Source organism: Salmo salar, chromosome ssa21 (genome assembly GCF_905237065.1).
Source record: "Salmo salar chromosome ssa21, Ssal_v3.1, whole genome shotgun sequence".
Taxonomy (NCBI): domain Eukaryota; kingdom Metazoa; phylum Chordata; class Actinopteri; order Salmoniformes; family Salmonidae; genus Salmo; species Salmo salar.
Genome location: NC_059462.1, coordinates 36,306,634 through 36,321,874, shown reverse-complemented (window position 1 = coordinate 36,321,874; position 15,241 = coordinate 36,306,634). Strand labels below are relative to the sequence as shown.

At 43.5% G+C, this 15,241-nt stretch overlaps 1 long non-coding RNA gene across 1 annotated transcript; it reads left to right on the top strand.

The window, feature by feature from the left end:
- Positions 1–12,302: 12,302 nt before the first annotated feature.
- LOC123729568 (uncharacterized) lies at positions 12,303–14,700 on the top strand. Its single transcript, XR_006761212.1, has 2 exons — positions 12,303–12,939; positions 14,314–14,700. It is a non-coding gene; the product is annotated as an uncharacterized lncRNA (long non-coding RNA).
- The last annotated feature ends 541 nt before the right edge of the window (positions 14,701–15,241 follow it).

The window sequence follows — 15,241 nt, the reverse complement described above, 5'->3', positions numbered from 1 at the left end:
GTCTGTGAAGGAATAAATCAAGTACGCAATGTTTGAGGAAGAAGTCGTACGATTTATGTATCATAATAGGAAAATAGGAATTAAAAATACACATACCAACTGGTGTCCTTGCTGTGACGAAGTCAGACTTCTTGCTTGGCTTACTCTGTCCAGCACGATTGATGGCAGATACTCTGAAGTTGTATTCCAAGCCCTCAATAAGGCCTGCACAGGGATATTCCGTTGATCTGACAACTGAGTCGTTAGCCTTGACCCAAAGGAGGCTGTTCCTCTCTTTGCGTTCAATGTAGAAGCCAGTAATAGGGCTGCCACCATCGCTCTCAGGTCTATCCCAGGCTACAAACATACAGTCCTTGTTGATCTTGGTGATGTGGCAATTTAAAGGCTCACTGGGCACATCTATTGATAAAAATACATAAAATAAAAACAAGTTTTAGATTAAGTGGACGATACAACAATACAACAGAGTTTTAGTCGATTTTTGGTGTGAAACCCACCGAAGGGGAATTTGGCAATCATCCTGTCTGATGTAAGGGGGTCTGAGATTCCATAGCGATTCTCAGAACGGACACGGAAGATGTATTCCTTTCCAGGGATTAGCTTTCCCAGTCTGCAGCCAGTCTTTCCACAGGACGATACAGCGTTTACCCAGTCGCCTCTGATCACGTCACACTTCTCCACTACGTAGTTTGTAATCTGGCTTCCGCCATCTTCAATTGGTGCTTTCCAAGAGAGTGTGCAGGCATCAGCGTCAATATCACTGATCTCAAATGGAGGCTCAGGCGCTCCGGGGATATCTGAAACATTAACATACAGTCATTATCAGCATTCACATCTAACACAATTGTCATCCGAATAGTTTGAAAATAGAACCGACTAATTATTTTATGCAATTAAGATACAAACCTCTGATGATGATTTTAATATGCTGATCTACTTTAGCACAGCTGTTCTCAGCCACCAAACTGTATAGTCCACTGTCGGTTCTGGACACGTCTTTGATGATGAGCACACACATGTTTGCAGATTTGTGCACAGCAAGACGACTAGAGGAAACAACATTGTCATCTCCTCGCATCCATGTGCAGGTTGGTGCTGGCTTTCCAGACACAAGAGCTTCCACTCTGAGTTTAGCTCCTGCTTTGGCAGACACAGCCTCGGCCATCATGATCTTGGGTTCCACTGAAAACCAAATAAAAATGTTTTTTTTGTTAACTTACAGATTTGATGAAAAATAATCCCTCATCACACACAAAAATCACAATTCTATTATGTGTGGATATGTTGTGAATAACATTGGTTGCAAAAAAAAGAAAACTTACGCATCTGTTCCTTGATCTCATAAGCGTCCCTAGTTTCAGTGTACGAACTGCGACCCATGATATTTCTTGCGGCCACCCGGAATCTGTACTTCATACCCTCCTTGAGTCCACTAACTGAAAGGGTTAAATTTTTAACAGTTGTGTATGCCATCCATTGTGGTTCTGGCTTCTCTTCCGCTGGTTCTTCCACAACCACAGGTGCAGGTTCCGGAGGAGGAGCAGCAGCTTCCTCTCCTTCTACTGGTTCTGCTGGTGCTGGTTCTGGTTTGGGTGGGATGAGCACCATGTATTCAACTATATAACCATCTATCTTAGCTCCTCCATCACCCAATGGTTTCAGCCATCCCAGAAGTGCACTGTTCTTTGTAATTTCCAATACATCAATCTTCGGGCATGGTTCAGGTTTGCCTGAGGAGAAGATAACCAGCAATATGTTGTCAAAATTCAGACTTAAATAATTGAAGGCTAGACTTCTAGTGCATCTAATGAATGGTCCTTAGATTGTTAATGAAATGGTCAAACAAAAGGGTACTTACTGACAGGATCAGATGCCATGTAGGACTTTGGCGAGACCTTCGCAACTCCAGGACCATATTCATTCACAGCCGTGACTCTAAAGAAATACTCTGTGCCTGAAACAAGTTTCTTGACGTTGGTTTCAGTCTGTTCAATATTATTTGCGACTGGTCCCCAGGTCTTGCGGTCGATTTCACGCTTCTCAATAATGTAATGAGTGACTGCACTGCCACCATCGTTCTCAGGGGGTGACCAAGCCAGTTTGGCGGAAGTCTGTTTAATATCTGTGGCATCCAGACCCACTACAGGCCCTGGGGTATCTGTTGAGGGGAAAAACATATAATCACATTGACATGTTTATGTAATACAACATATTATAAGATTATGGGCAGATATTCAAACTGCAAGCAGCAATAGAGCAATGCAGTAGTTCTGAGATGAGTGAAAACACACTACTTACCCAGTACTTTGACATTGACAAACACTGCCTTCTCCCCAGCTGGGCTGGACAGGGTCAGGGAGTATTTGCCTGAATCATCCCGTGTACTTTCAGGGATAACCAGGAAGGTCATTGTGTCAATGATGTCCACATGGCCCTTCCTGACAACGTTATCAACACCCATTCTTCTCCAGGAGACTTTGGGAGCTGGTCTTCCCTTGATGGTTGCCACCAGTCGGATGGGACATCCGGCCCTGACTGTCAGACCCTCCTTCAGACTAGCATCCATGTCAATTTCAGGTGCCTCTGTTGGTCGAAGAAGGTGTAGAAGATGTATTAGTGTGATGATACACTAATGATCTTTCACACAATGTAATTCAACTGAAATATGCCACATTAAACAAACTGTAGTACTATTTACTATTCACTGACTAAGTCGCTCGGTATAAGCCCTTCTGTTAAATTACAAAAATGTGAATGTAAAATGTAAATGTATTTTAGGACTCACCAAGGATATCCTTGGGTTGCACAGGCATCGTAAGATCCGCCGTTAAGCTCATACCGCATTGATTTTGAGCAGAAACGCGGAATTCATACCATTCATGATCATCCAGACTGGAGACAGTGAATTCACATACAATTAGCTGGGCTGCGACATTACACCTCTTCCATGCCGCATCCTTGTTTCCCTTGATCCTCATTTCCACCACATAACCAATGATAGGAGCTCCACCATCAGAAACAGGCTTTGTCCACTTCAGTGTTACAGAGGTCCTTGTACTGTCACCAACCTTTAGATTCGTTGGAGGGGCTGGGACATCTGAAAAAGTCAAAACAAAATAAACAAACTGCATATTAACACAGATACTTTGGATATGCAAAGGCTAAAGCATTGTGAATGTATGATTTTAGAATATTTAGAACTGCTGTACTATACATACCAAGAGAATCCCTGGCGGCGAGTGATCTTGAGGGTTTGCTTGGTTCACCAAGTCCTATTTCATTCTCCGCCCTGACGCGGAACTGATATTCATGATCACGCAGCAAACCAGTGACAGTCAGTTGGGTCGAATCAATGGAATGCTTTGTGCAAGGAGACCATCGTACTCCGAATTCTTCCTTTTTCTCCAGAATGTAACCAGATATATTCTTTCCACCGTTATTCTCAGGAGGGTTCCATGTAACGGTCATCTCCTCCTTGGAGATCTTGATAACTTCTGGTGCTTCTGGAATGCCAGGTTTACTGAATTCGGTCCTTGCCACAATAGGTGCGCTCTCCACTGCAGGACCTGCCCCCATCTTGTTTTCTGCACGCACCCTGAATATATATTCATTTCCTTCTACAAGGCGGGTTACTTTAGCAGAGTTGGTGATCACAGCAGAAGAATGTATGGACCACACCATTCTCTTCTTCTCACACTTTTCTATGATGTAGTTATAAATTTCACATCCACCATCATCTTCTGGCATATCCCATGTCAACATGCACCTATCCACTGTAACACCATTTACAACTAGGTTGCTGATAGGACCAGGTCTATCAAGCACACACACATTCGCCGATCCTGTGGCTGTTCCAGCACTATTGGTAGCAGTGATGTTATATTTTCCAGAATCTCCACGCCTTGAGTTTGTCAAAAGGAATTTAGAGAATTCTACACCGGCTTCTATTTGGAGCCTTGGGCTCTTGGTGATGTCTCCTGTGTCGTTCTCCTTTGTCCACTTTACTTCCGGAGCTGGTTTCCCCTTGACATCAGCTTCAATCGGAATGGCGTCACCGGCGTTAACCACTAGAGTCCATTGCAACTTCATCTTGATCTCTGGCACCACTAACTGTTCTTTAACCTCAACCTCAGCAGTTGTCACCCAGTTGCTCTCACCTCCTTCATTCTTTGTCTGTACCCTGAACTGGTAAATTTCATTTTCAATGCACTTGTCGGCCATGAAGTAAGTTTCCTTAATCGCACCCTTGTGCAGTCTCTCCCATTCCTCTGCCACTTTAGGTTTCTTTTCAACATGGTAACCCAGGTTACGGCTGCCACCATCATAGTCTGGCCTCTTCCACTTCAGGAAGACGAATGTCTTGCCGATCTCAGAGATAATGAAGTCAATAGGGTCACCAGGCTTCTCAATGGGATCAACAGCAAGGATGGCTGTTTTGGTCTCTGTTGAAGGTCCAGCACCAATTTTGTTCTCTGCACTCACACGGAAGAAGTATTCACAACCCTCATGGAGTGGTGCCTTCATAAGGCGTTTGGTGCAATCATTTGATACCACTGTCCAATTCCTTTGACTAGGTTGACGGCTCTCAATAATGTACTGTGTTATTTCAGTTCCTCCATTATCCTCTGGGTTCTCCCAGGAAACCATGCAGGATTCTTTTGTCACGTAAGTGGTCTTCAGATTCTGACAAACGCCTGGAGTGTCAAGCACATTCACAATAATGGTAGCCTGTGCTTGACCACTGCTGTTTTTAGCAAGGATAGCATACTTTCCGTAATCTTGCCTTACTGCATCTGAAATCACCAGCTCAACCAGAGGGTAGTTGTTGTTCATCTCAGTACGCCTGTCTATGCCTAGAATCTTGGCATCCTTAGACCAAGTGATATCAGGATCTGGTCTACCTTTAACTCTAGTAACAAGGTTGATACTCTGTCCCACCCTAACTGTCAGAAGGTCACGGCAAGCAACATCAACTGTCAGCTCTGGGGGAACCAGAATGTCCTTGGCAAGTACTGTTTCTGAGAGCTCTGTAGGTTTTCCATCTCCAATAATATTGGAAGCGCTAATGCGGAACCTGTATTCCATGCCCTCAGTAAGTCCCATTGCTCTAAATGCGCACATCGGGATGAGATCCTTATGAACTTTCTCCCATTTGGCGCTGGCTGATTTCTGACATTCAACTATATAACCTAAGATGGGGCTGCCTCCATCTCTTGTTGGCTTGGTCCACACCAAGTCAGCATATGACTTGCTCCAGTCCCTCAGTTTAGGGTTTAATGGGGGTCCTGGCTTAGTAATAGGACGAGTGCACTTCACTGGATCTGATACAGGAGAGGGCTCGCTGACGCCAGCAACGTTCTCAGCAAAGATTCTGAACTCGTAGCTGTTGTTCTCGAACAGACCTGATGCTCTGTATCGGAGATCCAATACAGGTGTCTTGTTGACGCGGATCCATTTCCCTGTCATTTCTCTGCGCTCTACTACATAGCCACTGACTGGACTGCCACCATCAAATTCGGGCAGAGTCCATTCTATGGTCACAGCATTCTCTGTGATATCAGAGCAAATTGGCTGGCCTGGAGGGCCAGGTGGATCAAACATATGTTTGGCAATAGTGGGAGGACTCTCAAGTCCAGCACCAATGCCCACCTTGTTTTCTGCACGGACACGCAGAATATATTCACGACCTTTCTCCAATCGAGAAATTTTTGCCTTTGTACCAGTGCATCCTGAGCACACAACTGACCATGGTTCCCAGGCCTTTTTGGTATCCTTCTTTTCAACAATATAACAGGTCAAAGGAGTGCCACCATCATCTTTAGGTGGTCTCCAGTTGATGACCATGTGGTCAGGGGTAACTTCAAGGATGTTGATCGGGCCAATGGGGGCACCTGGGACATCGAGCACAGTGACGTGCAGAGCAACAGTCTTGCTTCCAGCAGGGTTTGCCACGGTGAGGAGATACTCTCCAGTGTCACCTCTGACACATCCAGTGATGGTGAGGGATGTGTTCATGCCCTCAGTGTCAATCTTGACATTGCCCGTTGTTGCCAGTTCCTTTCCGTCACTCACCCACTTGGCTGTGGGAGTAGGAATTCCTTTCATGACTGCTGGGAGTACGATAGTGCTTCCAGCCTTGACAATCAAACCCTCAATAAGCTTCACATCCACTGAAATAGTTGGTGGCACTGAAAAAGAAAACATAAGGTATCAATGTTAGACTTTGAGGCATGTGGACTGTCATCATTTAGTTTAGATTTGATCATTGGTGAAGGATTAACTTTCCCCCTTAATATGTAAGCGCTTTGGGTGTCTAGAAAAGCACTTTACAAATCCAATCATTTATTTACTATTATTATTATTATTGATCAAATAAGTCTTACAGAGTTTCTCCTGGCAGGTTACAGGGACACTGGTGTCTGGACGGCTCACGCCAACAGCATTCTGGGACTTCACACGGAACCTGTATGTCTTTCCCTCCTCCAGTCCAGTGACATGGCTATGAGGATTGGTGACAGTCTTGAAGGTGACCCAGTCTTTTCCCTCTCCCTCCTGGTGCTCAACGATGAATCCAGTGATCTCACTTCCTCCGTCGCGGTCTGGCCAATCCCATTGGAGCCAGACTTCAGTCTTGTCTACGTCAATGTGATGTAGATTCTTTGGTGGACCGGGTGGATCTGAAAGTCATTTCAATTTTGAAAATCAAACGATGAATAGTAATAATAGTAACATTTGGGAAATTGTCACCGAAGTGTTCAAAAACGTATAGAATATAATTTTATTATCCATCCGAGGATGGCAAATATTTTTCTACTGTTCTCCGATGGGCAATAACATTCTAATCTATTTTATCCCTTACAGAAAAACACATGATTTCACATGTGGAAAATCATATGATTTCACGTGAAATTTCTCATGTGAAAACAAGTGTTTTTGAAACACTTCCGTAAGGGTATTACATTTTATTCCATTCTTATTATCATCAGTACTCACAAAGAGGATCAACAGCCTTGATCGGCGTCTTAGTCATGATGTAGGAACCTCTGCCAAACTGGTTCTCAGCAGCAACACGGAACAGATACTGAATGCCTTCCATAAGATACAGAGCCATCAGACTAGGCTTCTTGTTTGATGCAGCGACGGGCACCCATTTCTCAGCCGCCACGTCTTTCTTTTCCACAACGTAGTGAGAGATGACAGCCCCTCCATCATCCTCAGGAACCTTCCAGGTCAGGTAAGCTGACTCACTGGTGATCTCAGAGATTTTCAGATCCCGAGGAGGTCCGGGTTTATCTAGATAAACATGCAAATATTAATCAATTAATCAACACAACATGTTCCTTTTTTACTTGTTTAAATAAATTATATGTCCCAACAAACAAGCCGAAAATCAACAGCATACAGTACATTGCATTTTGTGCTAACTATGCATAACTAGAGCAACTATTTGTTGGGATTTTTCTCAAATTAACAAACTTCTTATTAATTGTTCTCAGTTAAATGTAACATACCTAAGGTGAGCACTGTGCATGTAGCAGACTTCTTTCCAGCTGCATTTTCAATAGTGAGTGTGTAATTTCCGCTGTCTGAGCGGACACAGTTGAGCATAACAAGTTTGCTGCCAGTGGCAGTGGCAGCAATGGTACAACGATCTGCGGGAACCTCTTCTCCGTTCTTCTGCCATACTACAGTGGGAGGTGGCATGCCCTTGATCACTGAACTGAGAGTTATATTAGTTCCTACCATCGCAAGATGGTCACGGGACATATTGGCATCAAGCAGCAACTCTGGTTTCTCTGTATATGGATACAACAAAATATATTATTGTACAAGTTGTACATAGAATTATTGATGATCATTTCCACATTGATATAAAGTTAATACTAAATAAAAAATGAACTACTTACCCAGTCTGTCATGTACTTTCACTGTTTGCTTACAAGGGGCAGGCTCAGAGGGTCCAGCAGCATTCACAGTGAAGACCCTGATGTTGTACTCTGCTCCGTCTTCCAGGCCCTTTAGAACATAGTTGCATTCTGGACACTCTTCAGGAGTCTCATTGCCCTTTGACCATTCTACTGCACCAACCTTCTGGTACTCAACAAGGTAACCAAAGATTTTGCCTTTGCCATCATGGCGAGGTAGCTGCCATTTCAGGCTTACGGTATCCTTGGTCTTGTCGATTGCCTCTGGCAGTACAGGGGGGCTGGGAGGAACTATACAGAGAAAATGCATCAGTTACCAATCCTAACTTCATATCAATCATTTACAATAGACCACATAGCTTATCAGTCTTTTTAAAATAGTTAATACTTACCAATTGGATCTTTGGCAAGAATTGTGTTTGATGGGGGACTAGGGTCACCAGTGCCGATTTCATTCTCTGCCATAACCCGGAATTGATATTGACAGCCTTCAATAAGGTCAAGCACCCTGAACTGAGTAGTTGGGTAGAGGGGTTCTCTGGTGGCACGAGACCATCTCTTTGCAGCTGGCTCCTTCTTCTCCAAGATGTAGTTAGTGATGGGCTTGCCGCCATCACGAGGTCTGCTCCAAAGCACAAGGCAGTTGTCAGCATACACCTCCCTCACGTTGGGCATCTCTGGTGCCTCAGGCACTCCTGTAAAACACAGGACAACAAGTCACATTAGGAACAGCAACGATGGCACTCAAGTGGACAAAAAAATAAGTAAATAATGGTTTTGTCCCAAATGGCACCCAATTCCCTGTATAGTGCATTACTTTTAGCCAAGGCCCATAGGGCTCTGGTCAAAAGTAGTGCACTATATAGGGAAAAAGGAGCCATTTGAGACACAATCTAAATAATTTCAATCTATTGCAGTGATTACGTACTGAAAAGATCTTTGGCTCTCATCTCCTCTGAATCCAATGGGTCACTGATTCCGTACATGTTCTCAGCACAGATTCTCATGATGTACTCTCTTCCCTCAATCAACTTGGGGATTTTGCACGTCAACTTCGTCGAAGCAGATGTTACATTCCTCCAGATGTCACTATTGACGTCTCTCTGGTCAATGATGTAGTTGGACACGTCCACTCCACCAGAATCAATAGGAGGTTTCCAAGAGATCACCATAAACTCTCTGTGAACTTCATCAAAGATGACTGGACCCACTGGTGGTGTTGGGCGATCTGGATAGGAAACCATAATGTGTTGGTCACTTTGGTTCATAATTTAGGATAATGGTTTGGTCAATTTGGTTCAAAACTTTAACTTTGGTTCATCTACATATTATTATATATTTTTTACATAAATTAAACACAATATTAGAGGCCATTGATGTGAGAGTTTCAGCTTGACTGGAAAACATCTTACCTACAACGGTCACATTGCAAATGCCCTTTCGAGAGCCGGTGCTGTTTTCAACCAGCACGCAGTATCTGCCGCTGTGCTCGCGTTTGGCTTTCATAAGGCCTAAAGTCATGGTGGTCAGTGAGTTCTTGAACTTAATGTGCTGATCTGCCTTCAGCTCTTCATCATCTCTGTACCACATGATAGATGGAGAGGGCTTTCCGGTGTAGCGACCCTGGAGAGCCATGCTCTCCCCAACACGGATGATGATCTTGTCACGGAAGTCAAGCTCAATGGTTGGGGGTTCTGAAATTGGACATTCAATATCATTACTATATTTCAAGACAAGATTTCAATTCAAAACATCCTCTGTTTTCGGTATTCTACAATCAAGTTTAATCAAAGTGATTTGGTAAAGTAGAAAACGGCGACCATCTCACCAAGTTCATCTTTGCAGGTGATTGGTTTGGTGCAGAACGATGGCTTGCTGGGCCCAATTTCATTCACAGCGCTAACTCTGAACTCATAGGTGTCCCCATCTCTCAGACCGTCGTAGGTGTATCTCCTCTCCATCAGTTTCTCCTTGGTCAGACGTGTGAACTTGTCCTTGCCGATCATACGGGCCTCCAGGATGTACTTGGTGACCTCTGACCCTCCATCAGACACAGGAGGTTTCCATGTTAAGCTGATATAGTCTCTATGAACTGCTGTTACTTCAAGGTCCTCTGGGCGGTCTGGAACGGCTGGGTAACACAACACAATAGATTAGTCATCACATCATCAATCATATAACATAACATTTTTTAAATGTCATAATAAGAAAGGCCATTTTTTTAAATGTATACTTTTTTTAAAGGAGTGGGGCAGTTAGGAGAGAGTGCTGAAAGAACCCATACGGGCAGTGGTACAATGTACTGTACATGTGCTTGAGAGGCAGTGGGTTAGACCGCTTGACCACCCCAGGCCAAGAAAAAGTAATCTAGATATAGTTATGTATGTAGACCAGACTTACTGATGGGATCCTTTATGATGATTTCGCATGCGGTGTTAACGAAAGGTCCAACTCCAATGGAGTTCTCAGCTGCGATTCTAAAGAAGTAAGCTTTTCCGTTCTGCAGTCCGTGGGCCACAGCAGTGTGTCTGGTGACTGTGTAGGACAGGGCAGTCCAGGCCTTCCTCTCCGCATCGCGCTTCTCAATGATGTAGTTGGTGATGGCAGAACCACCATCATCCTCAGGACAAAACCAGTGCAGCTTGCAAGAGTCGCTAGTGAGGTTCTCTGAGGTGAAGGGTACGCCAACTGGACCAGGGACATCTGAGGAAGAACATGAAAGATTGTGAGACTTCTGTTCTATTTGTGGTAACAGGCATGGTTGTTATTGAGCTGCTACAGGGACAGCAGAGAAAAAATAAAAATAAGTGGTGTACAAGAGAACTTGTGGACACAAGATTGTTTTTCCACATTACAATCTAATTAAAGTATCTCAACTTGAGTATCACACACACTTCTTTAAGTGTCGTCCTGGTTCTGCATGTGTATGAGTTCTTATTTATTGATTCTTTCCTGGAATTTCTACACACTTACCCAGGACATCAACAATGATAGATCTCTTCTTTTCTCCTCCTGAGTTAGCAGCAGTCAGAGTATACACTCCTTGGTGTCTTCTGGTGCAGGGCTTGATGACCAGCGATGAGCTGATGGAGGTGGTCTCAACTGCACTTTCTGGTGGTAGAGCACCGTCATCACGGCTCCACGTGATCTTTGGAGCAGGCTGGCCAGACACAAAGGCCAGGATGCGGATCACACCACCGGCATGGACTACCATCCTTTCCTTCACTGTGGCATCAAGGTCAACCTCAGGAGCAACTGTGATAGGCATAAAAACACAATGTTATCATTCCATTTATCCCAAACAGATCAACTGGATCACAATTTCAGGGAGCAGATGAAGAATTTAAAACCATGATATCATATGTGGATATAAACAGGTCAATAAAGGTCAATAAAGAAAAGCAGGAAAAGTCAAGAAAATTAGGACATTGATTTGTCGGTAGGTACATTTCAATGAAGTATGAATAGAGGATAATGATTAATCTATTAATCAATCTATTTCTCCTAAAACAAGAGATCATCATTTCAAGAAGGAGAAATTTAAGAAGTTAACTCACTTGTCCTGTCTTCAACCTTAATAGCGTCTGGGACTTCACCGGGTTCACTGGGGCCTGCAGCATTCAACGCTGTCACTCTAAACTTGTAGAATCCACCAGTCTTCAATCCAGTAATGACCAACTTGGTGCTTCTGTGCTCCTTGTCTTTAGCCTGAAACAAAAGCATATGTTATGTAAAACTTGTGCACATACAGGTTACCTTATTGGGAAAAAAAACATTCAAATTACAAAAACAATCATTATACTTACTTTAACCCATTTGTCTGTTCCATCCTCTGAGTATTCAACAATGTATCCCGTGATCTTAGATCCACCATCCTTCAGAGGTGGGATCCAGACTAGATCCACTGATGACTTGGTCCAGTCTGTGACCTTTGGTGTTGGAGGTCCAGGGACGGCTACACAATAAAATTCAAACCATGTTTAAAACACTGAAATATGATTGAAAAATCTGTGCAATAAGCTATTAAAAAACTACAAGTCTGGTTTGAAGCTGAAAAAGAAAGGAAATTCACATGAGCACCACAATTACTACTCCACCCATGAACTACTACAGTAGTTCTATTGTTCTTCAAATAATGTCTGAATCTCAAACCGAACACTTCAAAGCCACTGGGCATAGATTTTTTTTTATACATATATTAACTTTATTTAACTAGGCAAGTCATTTAAGAACAAATTCTTATTTACAATGACAGCCTACCCCGGACGACGCTGGCCCAATTGTGTACCGCCCTATGGGACTCCCAGTCACAACTGGACATGATGCAGCCTGGATTTGAACCAGGGACTGCAGTGACACCTCTTTGCACTGAGATGCAGTGCCTTAGACCGCTGCGCCACTCGGGAGCACAGGTGTCAATTTAATGGCTATTCTACGTTGGTTCAACGTAATTTCATTGAAACGACGTGGAAACAAGTTTGATTCAACCAGTGTGTGCCCAGTGGGAACACTCGATCACTTCATATGCGCGTTCACGAGTCAATCAAGTACATTTCAAAAATAGTCTGAATAAGTCAACATAAATCAAGAAATCTTAAAACATCTGAAATTATTTGCAGAGCTGGTCTTAGTCGCACATCTAGCAAAGGACTTTATTGCTTGAAGGGGTGGTATTTCTGACGTTTCATAATGTACATGAAAGCTACCTAGCTAATGGACAAGTTATCTAGCTAGCTTAACCTGAGCCAGCCACTTCATATGAAACGACATTGCAGCTAACCACAGCTAGCTAGCAGCAGGCAGTCTACAACAAGCCAAATCAGCTGATGCAATCACTGGCGATCGATAGACTTGCACATATTCTGTGCGGAAGTAGAGTGTTGTCATTTTCTTTTTACAACTCTGTTGTTACTCCCTGAGTGCACTGCCCATGTTTCATAGCAAGTCATGCTAGCTACTACAAGACCGCTCCCAGGAGAATGTGCACAAATAGATTTTCTAATGTGGAATATTGGTAAGTGGCAGTTGGGATGTCGAGTCTGCATCGTCTCAATGCTCATTTTGGCCAAAACACTTGCAGACTCGATTGATCACTATCGAACACATCAGCAAGTGGCCACTCGATAAAGGGCTTAAGGGCGATTCAGACAATGTGGATGTAGGTTGATTATGCTTCAAACCTTCTCAAACAGTTATTCTAATTCCTAATTATATGGCAGCAGCTTTGTTGTTGCCAAGCAACTGAGTTGTTTGACCCGGTGCTAGAACTCAGGTTCGGCTGAAAAAATGTTAGTATTGTCATAAATGCTACAAAAAGGTAGCATATCATTGGTTCTTAATGGACAGAAATGGGCACGTGAGAGCGATAAATTACAAATTTAATAAAAACTGTTGCACCCACAAACTTAGTCAATCCAATGGATGCTATAGTCACTTTTAAGTCACTTTATGGATGCTATAGTTTTGTTTTAATCTGACGTCTAAAATTTAAACTAGGTGTTTGCAGAAAATGCTATGTAAACTCAATTGCTAACGATCCTGTTATAATTTCGGTTTGTGGTTTTCAGCCGGACGGCTCATGACGAGCGGCAGGGAGTGTGTTGTGTACCTCTAAGTGAATTTTCATCGACATTAGTGTCATATTCACTAAGATATGATGGTAGAGAGATGTATATTTAACATTGAGCTTCAACCAATGCCATACTTAAGTATTGTACTGTCAACTGGTGCAACCTTTTCAAACTTGCCTTAAGCCGAGTGAGATGGAGGACATTCGTCAAGGGCCTATGCTATTTTAAACAGCCAAGGGCAGAAGTAAAATCATGTATCATACAATACTTACAGATAGGATCTCTGGCGAAGATGGGGTCGGTGCATGCGCTAGGAGGTCCACATCCTGCTGCGTTGATAGCTGTGACCCGGAAGAGGTACTGTGACCCCTCAATGAGTCCAGTCACATTATGGGACACCCCGAAAGCCATGGCCCGGATGGGGTCGCGCGTCACCCTGTTCCAGCGCTTAGAGGTGGTTTCCTTACGCTCCAGCCAATAGCCAGTCACTGGACTACCTCCATCGTCTTCTGGTTCTTCCCAGTTGACCATCATGGAATCATGGTCAACGGCTGAAATGGTTGGCTTTTCGCATTGGCCGGGAACAGCTTTATAAAAAACAAACAAACATGAATTCTGTTAAACTTGACTTCAACATTCTCAGGTTTTTCATCACACTTGTGTATTATGATGTGAATTGTCACTGTAAAGCACTTTGTGACAACTATGAATGAAAAAAAGTGCTTTCTACATACATCTGATTGATTGATGCAAATCCTTCTATGAAAACATGATATTTTGCTCTCTACACTTACCATAGAGTTTCCTTGCTTCTTCAGGTTCACTGTCCAGAGGCTCTCCAACTCCATATTTGTTCTGAGCACAAATTCGGAACACATACTCATGCCCTTCCATCAGGCCCTCCACCGTCCAGATACGCTCCTTGGGTTCGTTGGTCACAGGGATCCATGTCTTCCTGTTGGCTACACGCCTCTCAATGACGTAGTTGGTCACTTTGGAGCCACCGTCATCCTTAGGTGGCAGCCATGACAGGGTGATCTTCTCAGCGTCAACCTCCTCAAACTTCACAGGACCGGATGGTGGTCCAGGACGTCCTGAAGAAAGGAAGTGATACCATTTGTTAAGTGAAAAGAAAACTTTTAATAATGTAATTTGTTGATTTTCTTGGCTGTGAAAATATGATAATAAAGCATGTTGAATTTCAACGTTGATATGTAAGTCAGCCTGGATAAGAGCATCTGCTAAATTACTAAAATATAAAGAAGAAGTTTACCCAAGACGTTGAGTCTCATCTCCTTAGAGGCCTTTCCTAGGTTGTTACTGGCTGTGATAGTGTAGAGGCCTGTATCTGAGCGCTTTCCCTGCTGGATCAGCAGTACACAGCTATCATCAGACACAATCTTGTTGATGTGCTCGTCATATGCAACCTCAACCTTGTCGTCACCCTTGTGGGCTGGAGCCTTGAGCCAGGTGAGAGTGGGGAATGGACAGCCCCTGATCTTTGCCTTGATGCTGATATCAGCTCCTTGTTCAACCTCCATGAACTCCTCCAGGTCAATAGCAGGAGCACCTGAGAGACAAACAATGGCAACCATTTTAGAAAATCACTTATTTTCTTTTAGACACTAAACACCTTTTAACACCTAACTCCAGAGGCGTCATGCCCATAGATCCCAAACTCGTAACTAGCTACCAAGAAGCGATTTCAGGTAATCAATCAAGTTAGAGTAGATAGCTTGTCTAACT